The following is a 20282-nucleotide window of genomic DNA, read 5'->3' on the forward strand; positions in this document are numbered from 1 at the left end:
GCAGTGCTTAACTCGCAACCCTACCTTAGCTGTTCCTGGCACCCAGCCCTGCCCTCCAGGCACCAGCTGTCCTGTGGAGACAGACAAGGGCCAACCTGGAACTGTCAGTCTCTGGGAAGTGACTCTGGAAAAGGAGATGACTCTTGGTTGGGTATGCATAGATGTGCAGGAAGAGATGGAGTGGAAGGGAGAGGGTCCCAGAGGAGGGAACTAGGTGAGCAGGAGCTGCATTTGGGAGATGCTTGGTCCCTGGCAGAACAACCTGGAGAAAGGGGGAGGGTTTCATCCACCCCATATGAGTGGTTGAATAAGTTCCCTGCACCTGGGCCACCTGTGTACTGGGCCCAGGAGATGCAACAGTGTCTTAACTCAAGAGGTTCTCTGTCCAAGAGAGGAGACAATGGGACTCACTCTGCCTAGCATACAATAAGTGCTCGGTAACACTGGCTGCAGGATAGGAGCAGAGTCAGGTGCTGCTGTTAGCTTCACAGAAACCTGTGGAGGCCAAACCAGCCTGGGGATCTGGAAGAGATGAGTATGGAGTCAGCTTGGAATGCATCAGCAATAGGATGAGATCTGGGAGAGGTGGGAAGTCATTGCTGCATCTGCATCCCACGCTTGCAGACCTGGGAGGCCAAGTGCCATGAGTGTGCGAGCAGAGGAGCACTGTGATGTGTGTTGACGTCGGTCTGTGTGTGAGTGTGCATAACTGTGAAAGCAAGAGCAAGTGTGAGTATTACAAGTGTGCAAGATTTCATGAGCCATTTGAGCGGAAGCATGAGTGTGAGCGTCTGTGTAGGAGCCTATGCTAGTGTGTGAGCCCACAAGGGCATGTGAGAGTGTGTGTGGTCTGAATGTCCCCTGCATGCACCAAGACCACTACTGTGTTTGTTTTTGCAATCACTATGATTTCTTGGAATTCAGCCAAGTATCCAATCCTCCATGAGAGAAAAAGAAAACGAATATCCTGGGGACATTGTGTTCAGCCCAAAGGACAAGTATATGCAATGGTTAGTGGTTACACAGCAGTAGATGTAAGGGTTTTGACTATTGGGAATGATAGTCTCTCTGGGGAGTGCCCACCAGATAACCAGGGGCTCACTGTGTGACCCTCTGGCCTGATCCCCACCCTCTGTGAGCTTGGCACCCCCTAACCAAGAGGCTAACAGGAGGGACAGGACCAAGGGAATAGGCCTTCCACTGCCACAGCCACAGCTTCTGGCCACACAGACAAGCACAGGCTCCCACAGGCTGCAGGTTCTGGGATCCTGTCTTCATTACCTGCTCTGCCAAGTGGGTAGATGAGAATATGAACTGGGAACCAGACATTCCTGGTTTGTTAGTCATGGTAACTCAAGTGCCATTTAGGGAGTGCTGACAGAGCTGTGGTGCCACCTTACCTCTGTTACCTCATGTCATCTCACAAAAGCCAGTGGAGAAGGTATGACTGGTCCCGTTTCACAAGTGAGGAAATTAAGGTTCAGAATACCTCAGTGATACGCTCCAAGATGGTGAGCTCAGCTGATCCCCTTGCAGTCATGCCCTCTGGGGCTTTTTGTATGCAGAATGAGGTGACAGTGTCAGCTCCAGCGTATCTCTGGATGAGTGAGACACCAGGGCTGGAAAGGGGCCAGCAGGGCACCTGGCTCAAGGTATGCATACTGTGAGTGACCCACTGTGCCTTGGGAACCAGGCCCTCACACAGGAGCCTCTCCACAGTGCTGACCAGGGGCAGGAGGAGCAGCCTTGTATCTAAAGACCTGATTGCCCCACTGAGAACTACACAGAGCAAAGTGCCTCGCCTACCCTCCCTTAGGCCACAGGGGCTGGACATCCCAAATTAAGCCTATGAGAGGTGGTGGCAATTGGAGATTTTAATTGGCCAGGCCTGGAATAGCCTGATAAGCAGCTGCCTTGATACTGGGGAAGGTGTGTTTGAATGTGAATGTGCTCCTGCATCTGATTGTGTGCAGCCCACCCCAGGCTCTAGGCTAATCTCCAGGAGGCCGGAGGCTATCAGCTTCCTATCAGCTTCCTGACTGCAAGGCTCCATCGTTTAGGTCTTCTTCTGACCTAGAGACTTGTCACCTGTCAGGTCAGAAAACTGCACCAAAACCCCCCCTGCTCCCATCCCCAGCCTGGCCCCTTAATCCTGAGGGAACACGTGGCTGAAGGTCCTCCATTCAGGGCTCTGGCTATCAGGCCCAAGACCTCTGCCCAAAGGGCTCTTCTCTACTGGAACAGTAGATGTTTGGACATGGGGGAATTCAGGCTCTGTTCAGGAGTGTCCTTAAAAACTCCAGATGAAAATCTATGTGAATAGGTTTATTCATAATTTCCAAAACTTTCACACAACCAAGATGTCCTTCAGTAGGTGAATGGATATACTTTGGTACCTTAAGACAATGGCATATTATTCAGCTCTAAAAAGGAATAAAAGAAGTTCTGAAGGCACAGACATTTGTGAAGGAAACTTAGATGCACATTACTAGGTAAAAGAAGCCAATCTGAAAAGACTGCATACTGGAAGATCCCACCTGTACTATATTCTGGAAAAGGCAAAACTATGACAACTATAAAAAGATCAGTGGTTCCAGGGGCTGAGGGGAGGGAGGTGGGAAGGGGAAGGAAGAGCACAGAGGGTTTTGGAGGTAAGGAAAACACTGTGATTCTATGATTGTGGATGCATATCATATGTTTTCCATAGAACGTGCAGCACCAAGAGTGAATCCTAATGGAAATTATGGATGCCTGGTGATAAGCTATGTCAATGTGGGTTCATGGACTGTAACAAACATACCACTCTGGTGTTAGATTTGATAATGGAGGAGGATGTGGGTAGTGGGGACAGGGAGTATCCTGGAAATATCTGTAGGTTCTGCTCAATTTTGCTGTGAACATAAAACTGCTCTAAAAATAAAGTCTATATTTTTATGTACATGAAAAATACTTAAATTTGACTTCTGTTTTGATCTCATAGTCCATGCAACATGGCCCTGCTACCATTCCCATTCCTGATCATTGGAACTCTGTTCTTATTGTTGATGTGGATGTTATTATTACTAATAGTCATTGAGTGTCTAACAGGCACTGTGCTAAGCACTTGACTCTGATTATCTCATTTGAACTCTGTGATAGCCCCTTGAGAAAGAAACTGGTACCCCACTTTACAGAGGAAGCAACTGAGGCCAGAGAGGTGAGCCAACTTGCCACAGTCACACAAGTGTCAGCAGTGGAGCCAGTCTGGAAGAACATTCCATCTGTACCCTGCACCAGAACTCTTTATGCAGACAGAACAGTAAGGTTTATAACCATAGCCACTGCATTTTCTTCCTTCTCCCATTTGTTTGCATTGTTCCCATTTTGTAAGTAGGAAGCCAGCCCCAGAGGTGAGGCACCATGCCTGCCTTCATATGCCTTTTGTGATCACACCCTTATTTCTGGGGTTCCCTCCCCAGCCTCTGGAGTCTCAGAGGCTCTATAGAAGTGAAGGAAAATGTCAAGAATATTAAATTTATAATTGAGCAAAACCTGGAGAGAATCGTTAAATCATGGTTTAATATTTCCCAAATGGTTCATCGACATTTTGAAGACATGTCAAAATCTTTGGCTTGCACATCCTGAGTGTGCAGAAGAAAAGTGGGATGTTTGTGCTAGAGGCCAGCTGGCTAGCAGCTCTGTAATACCAGCAGTGTGAACTGGAATCCAAAGCATGTCCCGAGAACTCTTCTGGAAACCTAACATTATTGAAAAGGAAAACATGTGTCTTGGTCTGGGTTCAGGATGCCCAAAATATTGACGTTCAGTGAAAAGAAGAATGTGAAGAAGCAAGGCTATTTTGCAAGCCGCAAGTCCATTCCTTTGTCGCCCATGTAAAGTCTATGTCACATACACAGAACTCTGCATCGCTGACATGGGACCCTGCTGCATGCATGATTTTATAGCCTGCTTGATTAACAGGAGTGTGAGAGATCCATGAGGCTTTGTCACAAATGTTGCCAGGGACACAGTTCAGAGGGGGTCTTCTAGAACTTCTGAAATTTTCCCAGTGTCCTGTGGAGGTTCTGTGGTCTCCCCTACTCTCATTGCCCAAGCCCCTTTAAGAATAGGACAAAGGGACAGAAGTCCCCTGGGATTTCAACACCACATAACAAGACAAAAATCCTGGAGATGCTCTCTGGGAGATGTCCCAAGGCCTTCCAGAAGGAACTCTGACCTGGGAGCCAGGAGACCTAGGTTCTAATCCTGGCAGTGTGGCCCTAAGGAGACCACTCACCCTCTCCAAGCCTTTCCTTCATCTGTGAAACAGGGAGAAGATCCTAGCTTTGTCTCTTTCCCAGGATTCCTGAACAGTGTGACAGAGGTGGCCTGTGAGAAGTGTGAGGAAAACATGGCATTAGTTCTGCATCTGGCACTAGGTCTGCCCCTTTCTGCTTGGGTAGCCTTGGGCGACCTCTCTGGGCCTCAGTTTTCTCATCTGCCAATGTGGCTGATATCAGGACCCACTTCCTGGAGCATGAAGGAAACCCAACATGTGATGACTGCTCAGCCCAGTGCCAAATACAGTGACAGCCACTTTGGGTGTTAGCCAAAGCCACCCAGAGCAAGCCTGGGGCTCCTAGCATAGTTGCCAACAGTGTGCACAGTCCCCTTCTTCCTTGGAACCAGCCCCAGTTGCCACAACCTGTGACTCACTAACTCAACAGCCAGTTCCCAGATGTCCAGTGTCTCCTGGCCCAAAACCCTGTTCCTGTGGGCATCGCAAGCCTCGTTGGCTGGAGAACAGGCCTATGGAGGCCATGTGCCCAGGACCAGGGAGGAGGCAGGGCTAGAGGAACTACAGGCCAACCCCCTCCAGTCTCCCTGGAGATGTCACAGGCTTAGCAGGGGCTGCTTGACACATGTCGGATGAAATAAGGAAAAATAAATAACAATGTTTATAAGAAGATTAGCAAGAAACCAGAAAAATTTCTCTGGGGAGTCCTTGGCTGCATCTGGGAGTAACAGCCCCATTGCCTTATCAGAGGCACAATGAGGTGGCAGGATTTGGGGTCATTAAAAATCCTCACTGGCTGGTCCCCTCCCTCTCCTACTGCCTTTGATGGTGGAGTCGGGAGGCCTGGGGGCTGCTTGGACCCCCTTCCCCCACTGTGTGTCTGCCCATCGCTGTCCCTGCTCACTCCAGTACAGAGGTGAGATGCTGGGGCCCAGCTAGGTGGAAGTAATGCAACGTGACGGCCCAATTTGGGCTCTCGGCCCCTCGGGCAGAGAGCCCGTCTCCCTGGTGCGGATTAGCTCTGTTTTATCTCAGCCCCTTCAGAGACAAAAGGGGAGCTCTGTGCAGGCGCATGTACAGGATGTGGTGGCCACAGTTTCAGACTGCATTGTGAGGAAAGGAGCCCACAGCCCATCCCATCCAGTACCTCACTGTGCACACAGGAAGGGCAGAGGCAGAAGTTGTTGTCTATGGGGCAAGCCAGGCTCTGATCCCAGGTCTGCAGACTCCTAGCCTCCCGCTGGAGTGTGTTCCTGGGTTGCTGCATTTGTGTAGAGGGGACAGAGTGGAGGAAGGTAACAGTGGAAACATAAAGGCCATTTCAACCATTGAGAGCAAATGTTGGCGGATCTCCTACAATGTGCAAGTCACCAGAACAGACATGGAGCAGCTCAGAGACAGAACGGAGGGGAACACAAGCCATGCCCCCAGGTCAGCAGGAAGGGCAAATGCAAAGCCAGTGTCCACAGGCTTCTATCTGTTACACACACACACACACACACACACACACACACACACACACACACACACACAAATCAGTGCCAGACTTCTGACCTGTCCTCATCCAGATCCCAGTTGGAGAAAGCACTCCTGTATTTACCTCCCCAACGCCTTTGTCACAAAACTTATCTTCAAGGAACTCAAAGCATTTGCAGTGTATTAGTTTTCTCAGCCACTCCCTGGCTCCATGTTCCTTGAGGCATGAGGAGTTTGGATTACTTTTATGTTTCAGTTCAGGAAACTGAGGCTGGGAGTAGCCCTACAGGATGGTCCCCCATGGCAACACTGGCCTACATAGTACCTTTGAGCTCTGGGCAGATCCGGCCCCATGTTGTAGAGTCTGGCTTGGTAAACAGAGTGAGGCTGGATTCCAGTCCTATAACTGCCCCCTCAGCCAAGCACCCTTATTCAGTGAACAACCTGCCCAACCAGATATGGCAGCTGTGCTGTCACATCTAACTGCTTAGGATGGCCCTGAGGGCTTTTTCAGCCAAAAGAGGACTTTTGGTAAAACAGTGCAACCATTGGCATCCTCTACCCTGGACCACACTGAAAAAGGAAAGGAATAGCTTAATTTCACAAGCAGGAAAACCAAAGCGCCTGTCTTCCAGGTGGTACCCACCTTCTCCATATGTCTTGGCCTCAAACCTGCCCCCCTCCCATCTTGGCCTCTGATGCTATAACTTCTCAGCTGTTTCAGATGGAAAAGATCTTGAATCACAGGACAGCTTTAGTTCAACCCTACTTCAAAGAGTCAGGGTAAGGGAAAAGTCCAGCAGAGCAGGGAGTGTGCTGTGTCCCACAGCAGAGCTAACACCTGTGCCAGGGCCTTGACCCTGAGCCCTGCTCTGCCTGCAGTCCAGGAGCTGTGGAAGACTTAACTTTCCTCAATGCAGATCCGCCCATCTGTTCAGATGTCTTCCACTAGGATTCCAGAGTCTGAGTCTGTGCCTGTTACCTTACCTGGGCTTCAGGTGTGAGAGAAAGGAGCATCTCAGGCTCAGTATAGGCAGGTGTACTGGCAGAATCCCAGTCCAGGACTGGGGTCTGGGACTGCATTTCAACTGGAAACTGGGACCTTTCTATCTGCGCAGCCCACTCTGTCCCAGACCCTGGCAACATCCTGCAGAAGCTCAGGCCCAGCTGGCATGGCCAGGACCACACCAGCACCGGTGAAGGGTAGGATCTGTAGGGCTGTGGACTCCAGGGCTGCAGTGTGGAGTTTCCTCTCTGCAGCTGTGACTCACAACCCCTAGATCTCCTGTGGCTATAGCAGATGGCCTGGTTCCCAGTCCCAGAGCTGGGTCCCATACTAGCTCCTGCAGCCATGAGGTGTCCCCATGTCACACTCATCTGCAATAACAGGATAGCAGAGTTGGTACATCATCTGTTTTTGAAAAATAGGGTCGATTCAAGGCCACCCCGGGAATGCTGCCTCTCTCAGTTGCTTGCATTTGATGCTAACACAGGAGACCCTTATATTAACAATAATAAATAATAGCTAGTATTTATGGGGTGCATCCTAGGCACCAGTGCTATTTTCAGAGCCTCATGACTCCTCTAACAGCACTGAAACCAAGGCTCACTGTTACTCCCACTATTTAGATAGGAACCCTGACAGCCAGTGTCCTTCTGGGCCAGTTTGCACCTATCCTGTCTGACCTCAACCCTCTCAGTCAGCCCCTAGAACTGTTCCCGACCTGATCTCCTAGGAGCAGGCACTTAGGAGGGTCACTGTCTTATGGGGTCTTAACAGAGAGAAGGTAAGAGCTGTGGGCCTGGCCCACCCTATGGATCTCTGGGCAATGCTGGTCTGGGGAGCCTCTTCAGTGGAACCCTCTTTCCCATAGCCTCTCCCTCTGGGGAGCCTCTCAGTACTGCTCCCCTCCCTTATGGCACAGCCATGAGTCATGTCCTACACTGTGGGGTTTTGTATCTGCTCCAGAGAGGCCAGTAAGCAAGTTCCATTCTGTTTGGGGATTCAAAGCTTTTTAGCTTTATTCTAGCCCCTTCAGTTCAGCAGGTCAGGGGTGGGTGGAGTAGGCTCTAGGAGTTAGTGTGTAGATGACAGCCCAGACTTCACCAATGTCTCCCTCTCCACCACCCCTACTAGAGTGCCAAAGACCTTTCTTCCTAGGACCCCCCTGGGAATTGTTTGTCCTGATGAACATGGGGAAACTGAGGCTGGTCTCCCTGTAACCCAGAGCCTCCTCATCTTTGTCCCAGAGAGAAGTGTGGCCCACCCACATCTCTGAGGCCAGGGAGGGGAGAGAAGAAATAGAAGAAATAGGACTGAGAAGCACTTGTTTTTCCTCAACAAAGCCTGTTTCTTTAGGCAAATGATCTGGGGAAGGAGAGTCACTGCAGGAGACCAGAGTGATTAATTACAAAGGAAATGAGTGGCCAGCAAGACTAGGACTGGTGGGTGGAGGGTGAGCTCAGAGCTGGTTCCACAGGGCAAGTGAACCCTGAGCAAGCACAGGCTGAGCCTGAGGGGTACCTACCTGGGCAGAGGGAGGAGGGGGTACACCATCCGGCTTCCAGGAACTGCAGGCTTCCCTGGGGAAAGGAGACCAACTCACCCAGACCAGGAGACCTGAGCTAGGGGCACAGAGGAGCGAGGATTGAAGGGAAGAGGCAGGAGGGCTCACAGGGTACGGGAGAACTGGTATGTCTGGCTCCCCCAAGGGTGTGTCTACCCATAAGTGTCCTCCTAGCTGTCCCTCTGCTGCCCACCCAGGTGCTTAGGCCACCCTGCAACTGCTCAGGTCCTGTCTCATCCACATGGCTCTCACCCACACTTGGCTTTGCCCCTCCAAACACTGTCAAAGCATACCAATCCATGTACCTGTCCCTCACGGCTAGGGGTTTTGGCACATTGTGTGAAAGGATAGTGTACCATGAGCACAGAAGAGTCAATCTGACCACAGGGCAAGCACCTTGTCAGAGCAATGCCTTCTAATGGGTAACAGAAATGTCATGGTGGCTGCAAACTGTACAAGTTCAACCACCGCCTTAGGCTTCTCTCAGCTCCTGCCCTGCTTGGGCCAGCTGTGGCATCCATGTCCCAAAATGCCAGTGCAGAAGGGCCCATGGACTTTAACTGAGTCATTTGTAGACCAAGGGCCAGAGAGAGGTTATGCCGGTCCCCCAGCCACATAGCACGTTTGCAGACTGGGTGAATTTCCCAGTTCCTACCAAGATTCCTGAATATCCTTCAGAGAGGCAGCTTTCTTCCCTGAGAGGACCACCCACCCCTCTGGAAGCCCTTCCCTTGCCTTGGTTTCAGCATCTGTCTAATGGGTATACACCATGAGCTCCCCCTAAGGGCACCTTGTTTGGCTGCAACTCTGATCTCCACCCTAGCCATGCCTTAATCCTCAGTGGGCAGCAGTGTCTCCTTCAGTCAGTGTGGCACCTTGGCCAGCACAGGGTTAAATCCAACAGCTCCTCCCTCACTCTCCATTCATGACAAGCTCCTCACCACGTGATGGGCACTGGCTAAGAATAGAGCTGGCTGCCCCTGGCTCTGCTCAGACGCCATCCTGATACCAGTGTTTTCTGTGTCTGCCACTCCAGGGCGCTCTGGGCCAAAGGCCCCATGACTTCCTCTTTGTCCCACCAGGCAAGGGGCTGAGAGCCAGAAGCCCACCTTGGAGGCCCAAACAGGGTCCGAGACAAGGAGCTAGGGGGACTCAAAGCCCCAGAAAAGCCCATCACTTGGGCTCATTCAACAGACATTGTTGAGAGCCCCTTCTGTGGCTATCAAAGACTCTGTGGGCATTGGATCTCCACCCATTGCACAGCTGTGGCAATTGAGTCAGGGGGAGAGGCTCATCTGGGGTCCCGCAATGCCCAGTGGAGGACTCAAGATATGACCCCAGGACTGTTCCTTTCATGGAGGGGACACAAGTCCCTTCTCTACCCAGCTACAGCCTTCAACTCTCCTTTCTTTGTCCCAACCTAGTTCCATTCCTTGACCCCTTCATATGGGTAAAATGAGACACAAAGTGGTAAAATAACTCATGCAGGGTTGCACAGCTGTAAGCCACAGAGCCAGGATCCAAAGCCAGGCTGTCTGTAATCAGTCTGTGCTCCTAGCTGCCCTTAGCACAGGCCACTACCATGACAATGACCCGCCTATCCTAGCTCTTGCTCCAGACTCAGGCTGCAGCTACTTCCTAAAGGGTAGAGGAGGCACACATGGCATTCTGCAGAAAATATACTAAATGTGTCATTGGGCGCCCCCATTCCTGGGCCCCTTGGACTCTCCCAGGGGAGGTAGCGAGGCTAACGGCTCACGTGTCTGCAGGACCCTCTGGCCTGCTTTGTAGCTGTGGGTTCAGCTCTGGCTCCCAGCTCCCCAGCTTTCCATCGGCTCCAGTCCAAATCCTTTTATTAATTCCCTCTCTCTGCAGCAAGAGAACTTTAATTAGCCAGGCCGATTTATCTATATAAATACAAACGGATGGCGCTCCGTGGTGGGGTGGGGAAGTAAAAGGGGAGCTAGGCCAGCGGGTTGCCTGGGGCAGAGGAAGTGACAACCGCGCCTTCCCAGCAACCAAAAATATGGCTTTAATATCGTGCGCATGTGTGCGCGTGTGTGCAGGGTCCAGGCTGCTCACCGTGCCGACAGGAGCCACAGGCACACTGTCACTCTGTGATGAGGATGTACTTCCAGAGCTGCGTTCTTCTGCTTTCTCCAGGAGGCCTTAGTCTCCTCTCCTAGGAGTGACATTGACGTACCCCTACTCATCGACCCCTTCCCCTAAACTACCCAGAGAAGGCAGGGGGCCTGTGACAAAGTCACCATGTTCAAAAGGCTGCCTTCAGACTTTCAGGATTCTGGGTAGGAGGATGGGCTTGATAGTTCAACTCCTGTCCAACCCTGGAGACTCAGCAATGAGGAGTGGGTCCCAAGGATGCACCTCTGCTTACTTACATATGGATCCCAAAGGTTAAACCTTCCTTACTGAGCTCTTGAGGTCAAGGGAGAGGAGGGGGTGGGCAGAAGAGTATGGTCTCTAATATAGACTGCCTGACTCTGCTACTTCCAGCTGTGCTACCATGGGCTAGTTATTTTCCCACTCCAAGCCTCAGTTTACTCTTCTGTAAAAACAGAGCATTATAAGTTGTGAGGATTAATGGGGTTCTCATGTTTAAATGCTTAGAACTGTCCCTGGCACGTGCCAAGGGCCTGCATCCTGTTGCTGCTTGCCTGGCCAAATGAGGGAGCAGGACCTAAGATCTCTCACTTGTGCTGTGGCTGAGTGAGGTCCCAGTAGCTAGACAATGGTGGAAAGAACAGCCTTTCTTGTTACAGCAGCTGACATTTCCTCATTGTGGGCTAGGTTCCATTCTAAGCCCTTTTTCTTTATCATCTCACTCAGGTGTGGGAAACGGACCTCTGTTCTGGTGAGGCTCCTGTCTGGCTAGGAAGACAAGACCCCTGTGACAAGACACATGACCCCCGTAACAGACAGACATGATATGAAAGGGAGACAGTTGTTATTAATGGAGAGACAGAGGAGAAAGTTGGGGTCCTGGGGTGGTCCTGGATGGGATCCCTGGAGAGGGAAGGGCTGCAGTGACCTTGAATTCCCTCCAGCAAGATCACAGTGACTGGGCCCTTTGAGGGAAGGACAGTAAAGGACAGGGAAGGCCCAGGAAGTCTCTTTTCCCAGTCAGCCTTCTCAGCAGGCAGCAGGTACCTTTGGAGAGAGCATGGTTCTTGTCACAAAGTCAGACAAGAGGCCTAGGGACAAAGGTCAGAGATGGTGTGGAGGGGATTTCTGAAGTGGGTGTGGCAGGAGGCAGGAACCTGTGGAGTCCTTGTCATTACAGAAGTCACGTACATGCTCCAAGGCATGTACACACACACACACACACACACACACACACACACACACACACACACACGATTCAATAAGAACATTGGACAGGTACCTTTTTGAAGAGACGGCATCCAGTAGCAAAAGTCTTGCACACTAAAGGTTCCTGTGGAGTTCTGGTGCCTATGGAGGGGACCTTACAAAAACAACCTCCTCCCTGAGTGTTACAAAGAACTGGGCAACACAGCCTGCAGGTGGCCAGGTCAGACCTCCACCCATCACATTCCAGATTGGGACCCAGCAGCCACAGTGCCACTGGACTACAGGTGCCCCTGGTGTCCACAGCCTCCAGGCTGGACTGCTTTATTCTGCCCAGACATAAGTCCTACCTAAAACCTACAGCTGGGAATCAAGGAATTGACTCCCAGGACAGAACAGGCCTGGGGCTATTGGATTGCACCCTGTCCTGTCTCATCTCACAGCTCTTTCCCATGACTCTGGCCTCAGTGTCCCCAATGTCCCTACTGCGTTGGTGGTGAGAGCAGCCTACTAAATTGTGTTCCTCATAACATCTCATTTTTAACTTTCCCCACCTTTGTGTGCAGGAGACAAGGGACATCCCTCCCCACTGCCCAAAACTGGGGCAGAGACCCAGATAGCTTACTCTGTCACCAACTGACTGTGTGACCTGGGTCAGACCCTGCTCTGCCCACAGAGGCTTGCCTCTTCACCAGCAGCCTCCAAGCTCAACCCTCTGAGGTTCCAAGCAGAACTCTCAAATTGCAAAGAGGAAAAGCCACCAGCGCAGGCCTGGATCTACTTACTCAGAGGAGCCAATTGGTTCTGGGAGGATTTGGCTATGAAGTATTGGACTTCAGACTTCTAAAGGTCCTGAGGCTTCCTTCACTCTAAAAAAGGATGTGGGGAGAATGAATTAGGCCAAGAGCCTGACTTTCCAAGAGGGACCAGCTGGCCTGTACTCGCGTAAGCAAGGCCCCTCACTGCACAAACCCTTCCCAGCAGAGGCCAGTTAGTCCTAAGTTGCCCTCACTCCCACTGTGCTGGTCACAGTTTAAATGTGAGCATGATGAGAGGCCATCCCTGACCACCTGAAAGAAGCAGCCACCCATGCCCACCTCCATTTTGTCTTCATAGCACCCTGTCCACCTGCCTGGGTCTGATGGTAGTGTCTGTTTTTCCTAGAGAGGAGGTTGCCCACTGTTCACTGCCGTGGTCCCTGCACCTGGCACCCCAAAGCTAGTTTAAATAAGTGAGTACATGAGCAAATGAGTGACAACATGGATGAACCCCTGAAAGGATGGCCCCAGTGCATCCTACAGAGGAGAAGGCCAACCAACTGGAGGGTGGCCAGGAAACAGCTGGGCCTGTTGGGGCCAAAGGCCTGGGGCTGGCGCCTCCTGATCATCAGTCCATGTGCCAGTGGTCTGGTCCTCTGAGACCGAAGCCAGTGGGAGAACAAGGTGAGGGCAGTTTGAGAAAGAAAGATGGGCCAGAGATAACTTTGGGACAATGAAAAAGTGAAGTCCACAGGAAAAAGCAGACAGGGGACAGGAAAGGTTTGAGGACCATCATTCATCAGTAGGACAGTCCCATCCAGGTGGCTCTCCAGAGCTGGCTCATCTTTCCCATTATCTCTCAGCATAATGACGCCAGGAAAACCCCTCCCGACCAGCCCGGGACCTCCACCTGCCCTTCATTGTGCGTTGGCCGGAAGGTAAGGCACAGAGAGGGCCAGGGACTTGCTCGGGGTCACAGAGCAGAAGCAACCAGACTCCAGACATCTTGGTTCCCTGAGAAAAGCTTTCCCACTGCCTAGCCCATTACAAGGGTGTTTGCATCAACACCCCAGCCCCACCCCACCAGCCCTACTCACTGTTAGCCCAGCAGAACCCCATTTGGGTGTCAACCAGTTATTTCTAGCCAGCACTTGCTCCCTGAGGCCTGGTATCTGAACGTCAAAGCCTAAAAATAAAAAGACAGATTGTCCACTTCAGCTGTAATTACTGCCTAAAAAGACCCAGTGGGGAGAAAGAGAGAAAGAAGGAAAAATCCCAGAGCTAAGCATCCATCACAGGCAGACAGACACTAGGAGGGCGGGTCTGCTGGCACATCAGAGGGACTCTCAGCCTCCTGCTCCCGCCCCCAGCTCACAGAGCAAGCAGACCCTGCATACTGCCACCAGCCCCTTTGAATTAGATAGAGAGAGGCAGGCCACGTGGGGGACCTAGCCAAGCTCAGTGACTCCCAGCTGTATGACCATCACACACAGCAGACTTCTCTTGGGACTCTGTTTTCTCACCTGCACAATGGGATTGATGGTGCCCTCAACAAATATGTATTGAGTGCTTACTGTGTGCTGAAAATACCACTGAAAATAAGAAAGGCAAGTCCTCTGTTCTATGAAAGACACATCTGTGCACGTGGAAAAGTGAGTTATGACCTCACAGAATGGAGGGAAGCTCCTTCAGATGGGAGGCAGGACACTTATGGCAGAGGAAAGCATACTTGGGGACAGCAGAAAGTAAAGCCTGTGTCTGGGGCCCTGGAGGCAATGGGACATTTTACAGAGGCAGCCAGGGCAGATCCTGGAGGGCCTCACAGCTCCAATTAGAAGTTTGCATTTTATTATGGGTGCTGTGGGAAGCCACCAGGGGTGTTAAGGACTGGGGTAGCACCCTGACTTCAGCTACACAAAGGCAATCCTGGCTGCAGTGTGGATAGAGGGAAGTGGAGGGAACAGTAGGAGACTGTTCCTACAGTCAGGAGGAGAAATCACAGCGGCCTGGACAGGGACAATGGCAGTGACAGCGGAGAGAGGAAGGATGGGTGGGAGAGAGGAAGGATCAGTCTGGTGATGGATGGGATCCAAGAGGGGAGGGGAGGAACTGAGGAGAATCCAGGTGTCTAGACTGAGCATGGGACACACGGTGGTAACTTGCCATGAGGAAAGACTGGTTTTCTTGTGAAGTGATGGGTGCTTGAGAGCTCTGTTTTGACCATGATGATTTCAGACACCTACATGACCATTCATCCAGGTAAATACCCCAGCAGGTGCCGGTGATCCCTGATTTACCATGTTTCAACTAATGATTTTTCTACTTTATGATGATGCAAAAGCAACATGCATTCAGCAGAAACGGTACTTCAGAATTTGAATTTTGGTCTTTTCCTGAGCTAGTGATGCTCAGGAAATGATGTTATCTTCTGATGCGATGAGCCATAGCTTCCAGCCAGCCATGCAGTTGTGAGGGTAAACAACTGACAACCTACAGTGCACTCTGCAGCTACGAAACTTGGTAGGCTGGGCGTATTGAATGCATTTTCAACACGATACTTTTAATATATGATGACCGATCAAGATGTGGCCCCATTGCAAATCAGGGAGCCCCGTGTGATGGAAATACATGTAGAGCTAAGAGTCAAGGCTCAGGCTGAAGACACAAGGGGAAGCCACCAGCAAGGGGTTGGTTGGTTTCAAAACTGCAGAACTGGGTAGAGAGCCTGGATAGAAAAGAGAAGAGGGCCTTGGGCTGAGGTCTGGGGCTCCCCAATAGTGTGAGTCCTGGCGGTGGAGAGCCCACAAAGAGGACCAAGGAGGCAGTGAGGTGGGAAACAGGGAAGCCAGGGAAGCGACTTTTCTGGAGAGAGAGAGAGAGAGAGAGAGAGTGATGAACTGTGCTGGACATTAGGGAGATGAGGATGACACGAGGACCTGACCAGGCCTGGCACTCCATTACAGTGGGGGCAGGGCGGGGCATGAGAGGCAGAGGATGGTGGAACTGGGAGATGGGGGGTACAACTGTAGGACATTCTGCTTTTCAGATAGCTGAAGGGGAACACAGGGCAGTGGGGAGGGGCCATTAGATGGGAGAAATAGAGAGCAGCTGAAGGCCACAGGGAATGGCTGACTCACAGGAAGAGGTTTGTGGCACAGGAGAGAGGATAGAACCAAAGCTGAGGCTGGAGGAATAGAGGAAACAGGGAAAGTGGCAACCTGAAGTACTGTGGCCTGGACTGGCCAGGAGCCATGTTGCACCAACTGTAGAGGTGGCTGTCACACTGTGTCTGAGGGACAGTGGGGACTGAGAGAGGATGCAGGGAATGCAGACTGCTCCTGCCACACTCTCTGCCTTGTGCATGAATCTGAAACCTCCATCCCCTCTCTGTCTACAGACTCCCTGTGTCCCAACAGTCTGGGGGTGCTGGGGCCTGCAGCTATTGCCAGTCTCTGCCACACAGCTCCTCTGTCACCTCTGAAGCCGATTCCCTGCACTTAGTCCCCCTTCTATAAACATCTGAGACCCTTCTCCGTTCCTAGTTAGTGACTGCCTGGTGCAGTAGGGAGCAGGGCCTCTCTGAGCTCTGGGCAAGGTAGTCAGTATCTCTCTCTCCAAGCTGTCAGGAAGACAATATGAGGTCATTGATAGAAACATGCAGCACTTGGCTGAACATACAGAATGAGCTTACATGGGCCCTGAAGGAAGGCCAGAGGTCAAGGTTTGCATTTCATACTCACCTTTTCAGTTCCTGCTCTATGCTGCATGCCGATGACATCCCTGGAACCTGTCCGTGGCCCGAACTTACAGGCCTGAGCTCCAGGGAGAGCAGGCAGCCTCAGAGCAGCAGTGCTGGTGTGAGGGATTCAGCCCAAGAGGCCCGGCTCAGCCTGCCAGCTGGGGTGGAGTGGAGACTTCCAGGGAGACCACATCTGAACTGACCATGCCATGTGAGGATAAGTTTCGCAATACAGGAGAGCAAGGATCAGGCGTCCATGTCACTTCCCCAGTACCCTGGCACATGGGATAATGCTCAGGGCAAACGACAACTCACGTGCCTTTGGCTGAATGCCCCTTCTTTCTGGTGCGGGGCTAAATACCGTCTTCCATTCCTTGCCCTGACCCTTGCAGGGAGGCACCATTTTCAGAATGGGTATCTCAGCACTCAAGATCTATGTGACAATCAGGCATGGGATGAGGAGGCAGCCAACAAAGCCAGGGGCAGAGAGCCTTGAGCACAGCAGATGGCTTTGCTCAAATGGCTCCAAAGCCAGATGGGAAGGTTTCCTGCAGGCTTCCCTGGGGGCGCACATTCCCATCCTACTCTAGGTACATTTGTTGTGGCTGCATGGGTACAACCTGCACTGAAACAGGGTATGGAGGAGCTTCTTGGGTGGGGGTAGAATTGACCACAGAGGTCAAGACTGACCTCTGTGCAGGGAAGGAGGCAGGGCTGCACTAGTGGATGGGGATAGCTAGTCTCTGCCCCTGGGTCTTGGGGTTGAGACAGCAAGAAGGTAGGTAAGAATGACAAGTGGCCAGGCCATTTGAGGTCCACCTTCCACTGGCTTATCCTGCTTCTGCCCCCTAAACTGGCCTGTGGCTATCAGTGACCACCCAGGACTGACCTTGAACTGAAAAATTCCAGAAACTCTTTAGCCTTGGAAGATGGTCAAACACTACTCTTCAAGGAGCTGCTCCTTCCTCAGGTCCCAGGGCATTTTGAGACAGTCTCTCTGTGGTTTTGGTTTCAGGATTTTCATTCAATGAGAGGCCTCAATAGGTGCTTTCAATACAGTGCAGCTTCAGGGAGAGGGAGAGGGAGACAGAGAGGAAGAGGGACAGGAAGAGGGGCAGGGAGAGGAGAGGAGAGAAGATGATGGAGAGGAGAGGGGAGAGGAGAAGAAATAAAAACAAAACAACAAAAAAATGCAGTGCAGGTCCTCTGTGGGTCTCAGTTTCTCATCTGCCACATGGGCCTATTAATTCTCCCGTCACGCCTTCTTCTCCAGGATTACCAAAGGCTCTGCTGTGAAGAGGCAGATGAGGGCCAGCTAGGAACTGGATGAATGGGCATGGGTCCATCTCCCCCCCCCCCATTCTCAGGGGCCCTCTCTGCTCCTCTGTGTGCTGCTCCCCTCCCAGCTCCCTGAAGAACCACAGTAAGTATCAGTTGAATGCAAGTAGCTTGGCTGTCCCCTGCCTCAGTTTCCCATTTTGTGCACTGGAGAGATTGTTCCTTCTCTACAGAGTTCAATGACCAGTGTGGAGATCAAGTATGGGTGAGTAAATGTGAGGATTAGGAGGGGGATGGCAGGTCCATTTCACCTTCACAGCATCGGGGGCTGCTAGAGTCTCACAAGGTGACAGAGCTGCCCAAAGGGTGTGATGCCCTTGCTGCAGACCCAGTCTGGCTAAACATCACACATCCTCTCTCTCCCACCTCCCAGCTGACACAGCTGAGGACAGGCAGGGCCCTCTCTAAGCCTCTGCTCCTGTCCCCATACCCATGCTGCTGGACACAGTATCACACAAGGGGTGTTCTTAGAGCCACCAACATTTATCAGACCACACTAGCACAGATCTGCTCCTCTGGGTTGTCCCCTCCTGTGCTGTGCAACTCCTGCAGTGCTAGCACATACTGGCCCTGCCCTGAGAGGAGCCGCAGGGCTTCAAGAGCTGGGCACATCCTTATGTTATGGAGCCCAGCTTCTGTGTGTCTTGGAGGAGAACCCTGAGGCCCAGAACACTTGCTGTGGGCGAGCCTGGGGCTCCCATGTGGATCTTACTGCTTCTGCTTGTCCAGCCGTTGGTCGCATTCCTGGAGCCACAGCTACTGTCTTTTGGACAAGTACTCCCCGTGAAACCCCCTGTGTCAATGGGTAATAATGACAGCAAAGGTGGCCAGCACACGTCTCACTTAATCCTCACATTACCCCCAGAACCGGTCCTGTTATCAGCCCCAGCCTACAAACGAGGCCTTAAGGCTCTGGCAGGTTAAATTAGCTGGAGAGACCACACAGCTAGTAAGGACGTAATCAGGATTCCAAGCCGGATCTGCTGGACTCTGTGACCACCTCCCTATGCTGCCAGGGCTTTGTGAGCCTCATCCTCTTCCTCAATAACCTCTTTTTGAAAGCAACTGCCCTGCGCCAGGCCTATCACCAGACCTTAGGGTCACAATGATGAATGAGACCTGGTTGCTTTAGAGTCTCCAGACATTAGCGTCTCTGAGACCAGGCAGATAGGTCGGCTGTTGGATAAAGAAACTGATGGGATTCTGCCCATCTCAACTCACTGGTAAACATTTAACGTGTCACTTTATCAGTCCCTTCCCCTCCCCCGCCTGTGAAACAGTCCTCAGAGGCCTGAGCTAATGAGCTAATGGCTGAGACTGGAGGTCGGAAGTGTGTTAAGTGCTCTACGTGCAAAAGCCCCATTAAAGCCATTATCTGCTGATTGGGTGGGCATCACTGCAAGTGAACTCAGAGTGACCACGGATGGGCACCCCATGGAGGGCTGTGGCTGCAGAATGGGATACCCCTCTTCTAAAGTACCTCTCACCTTGGGGCCTGCCCTCCCCAACATGTCTCAGGTCAAGCTCTCCAGGTCCTAGCTCCAGCCCACCAAGCAAGCCAGCCAGGACAATGTGTCTCAGCCTAGGCCACCACCCTGTTGGTTCACTAATGTCCTCTAATGGGCCCCTTTAGCAGCCCCGTCTCTGGTCTCTGCTGTCACCGTAGCAGCTAATTGCTGCTCCTCCTCCAGCCCCTCACAGGCCTCTGTAATCAGTAGCCGGTAACTGCCTCTGCTGTGGAAATGATTCCCCTCAGCCTCACCCCCCTCAGACCCGCTCCCCTCAGCCCCAGTTCCACTCCTGTCAGCCCTGGTGTTCCTGACCTCACGAGCCCAGGCCCTCAGAAAAGGAGGCAGCCCCTTTGCAAAGGGGATCGGGGACTGGAGATGTAGAACACACTCCCCAGCAAGGTTATTGCCCTGAAAAATCAGGGGGTCAGACAGTCATACCTATAGACATACCATGGTATGTCTATAGCCAGGGTGTTCCTGGCTGCCCAGGCCTCAATTCCGCCCATTCAGTACAGTGAGAAAACTACATGGGATCCACAGAGTGAGAAGTACTGAGGTCCCACACTGGCAGTCAGTTTCATCCCCCATATGTTTGGGAGTAAGTGGACATCATTACCTGGAGGTCCTCAGGAACCTCAGACTCACCTGTCCCCAAGTGACTGCATCTCCTCCCTATCCTGAGTCTGCAGCTTTATGCATCAGTCCTGTGGTTGCTCAAAGCAGGATCCTAAGGTCCAGCTGAGACTTAACTTGCTCACCTGCTCCCTGGCCAAGCCAGTAGACTGCATGTCTTTCACCTGTTGGATATCTATCTGCATCCTGATACCTCCCTGACCACTGTTAGGATTGGATCTTAAATGTCCCCCCAAAGGCCCATATGCTAAAGGCTCTGCGGCAAAGTGGTGGAAATTTTAGGAGGTAGGGCTTAGAGGAAGGAAGTTAGGTGATTGGGGTATGTTCTTGAAGGGGCTATTGAAACCCCAGCCCCTTCCCTCTTCTCTCTTTGCTTCCTGGCTACCATGAAGAGACAAGGTTTCCTCCTCCTCGTGCTCCCACCATGATATCCAAACATATGAGCCAAATAAGCCCTTCCTCCTTAGAAGCTGGTTATCTCAGGTATTTATCACAGAGATGGAAGCTAACTGACACTGCCCCACTGATGGATAGGTCCTCATTATCTTCACTTAATGAATGCTGTGGCCTCCTAAGCCCCCTAACTCTAGCTTCACTTAGACTCCCATTCTTTCTCAATTCATGTGACACATCACAGCTAAAGAGATCTTTCCAAAA

At 51.8% G+C, this 20282-nt stretch overlaps 1 long non-coding RNA gene across 1 annotated transcript; it reads right to left on the bottom strand.

The window, feature by feature from the left end:
* Nucleotides 1-3604: 3604 nt before the first annotated feature.
* LOC141424630 (uncharacterized) lies at nucleotides 3605-5871 on the bottom strand. Its single transcript, XR_012449504.1, has 3 exons — nucleotides 5424-5871; nucleotides 4277-4368; nucleotides 3605-3737 (listed from the first exon to the last, which is right to left on the bottom strand). It is a non-coding gene; the product is annotated as an uncharacterized lncRNA (long non-coding RNA).
* Nucleotides 5872-20282: the final 14411 nt, after the last annotated feature.

Source organism: Castor canadensis, chromosome 7 (assembly GCF_047511655.1).
Source record: "Castor canadensis chromosome 7, mCasCan1.hap1v2, whole genome shotgun sequence".
Classification (NCBI taxonomy): Eukaryota; Metazoa; Chordata; class Mammalia; order Rodentia; family Castoridae; genus Castor; species Castor canadensis.